This window comes from Physeter macrocephalus, chromosome 13 (assembly GCF_002837175.3).
Source record: "Physeter macrocephalus isolate SW-GA chromosome 13, ASM283717v5, whole genome shotgun sequence".
NCBI lineage: Eukaryota > Metazoa > Chordata > Mammalia > Artiodactyla > Physeteridae > Physeter > Physeter macrocephalus.
This window is the reverse complement of record NC_041226.1, coordinates 19,608,903-19,610,203: the sequence shown is the minus strand read 5'-3', so window position 1 is coordinate 19,610,203 and position 1,301 is coordinate 19,608,903. Positions and strand designations below refer to the sequence as shown.

The 1,301-nt window shown below is 37.8% G+C and overlaps 1 long non-coding RNA gene across 1 annotated transcript in view; it reads left to right on the top strand.

Moving 5' to 3' along the window:
* The window catches only part of LOC114487432 (uncharacterized), a 17,647-nt gene that overhangs the window by 3,100 nt on the left and 13,246 nt on the right, over nt 1-1,301 (top strand). The gene's annotated exons all lie outside the window — the stretch shown is intronic.

Here is a 1,301-nt window from a genome sequence, read left to right as displayed (position 1 = left end):
ATCCCACATGCCGCGCAGCGGCTGGGCCCGTGAGCCATGGCCGCTGAGCCTGCGCGTCCGGAGCCTGTGCGCCGCAACGGGAGAGGCCACAACAGAGGAAGGCCCGCATACCACAAAAAAAAAATAAATAAATAAAAATAAAAATAAAATAATTATAGATTCACATGAAGTTGCAAAGATAGTACAGAGAGGTCCCATGTGCCTGCCCCATTTTTCCCCCTAGTTATATTTTGTAAGTGGAGGAAATTTATCAGTTAATATATTTGTTCTCAGAAAAAGCTCAAACTGATAGATTTAATGAGAGCTGCAATTTTTTAAACACCTATTTTATACCAGCAGCTTTACCTATATTCCCTCATTTAGAGTTTACAACAGACCTGTAAGGCAAGAGATTATCCTCAGTTTACAGGTAAAGCAACTCAGATTCCAAGAAATTAAGTCACTCCTATCAACTCTCAAGGCCAGATCTTCCTGCCTTGCATGTTTCACTTTTTCCACATTATGGACAGTTGAAGGTCATACATTCCTTACACTGTGTTCCAGCTGAATCCTGACAATTATCTAACAATAAAAACATTTTCTGTATTTTTATCGTTTTTTAAAAATTGTGTGAATATTTTCTCAGAAGTTAAAACTGTTTCTTTTTTAAAAGAATGGATATATATGTATATGTATAACTGATTCACTTAGTACACCTGAAACTAACACAACATTGTAAATCAAATAAAGTTTATTTTTCAATTTGCTATATTTTAATATAATTCCTAATCTACTACGAGAATTTTTTTAACATCTTTATTGGCGTATAATTGCTTTACAATGGTGTGTTAGTTTCTGCTTTACAACAAATGAATCAGTTATACATATACATATGTTCCCATATCTCTTCCCTCTTGCATCTCCCTCCCTCCCACTCTCCCTATCCCACCCCTCTAGGTGGTCACAAACCACCGAGCTCATCTCCCTGTGCTTTGTGGTTGCTTCCCACTAGCTATCCACCCTACGTTTGGTAGTGTATATATATGTCCATGCCACTCTCTCACTTTGTCACAGCTTACCCTTCCCCCTCCCCACATCCTCAAGTCCATGCTCTAGTAGGTCTGTGTTTTATTCCCGTCCTACCCCTAGTCTCTTCATGACATTTTTTTTTCTTAGATTCCATATATATGTGTTAGCATACAGTATTTGTTTTTCTCCTTCTGACTTACTTCACTCTGTATGACAGACTCCAGGTCTATCCACCTCATTACAAATAACTCAGTTTCATTTCTTTTTATGGCTGAGTAATATTCCATTGTATA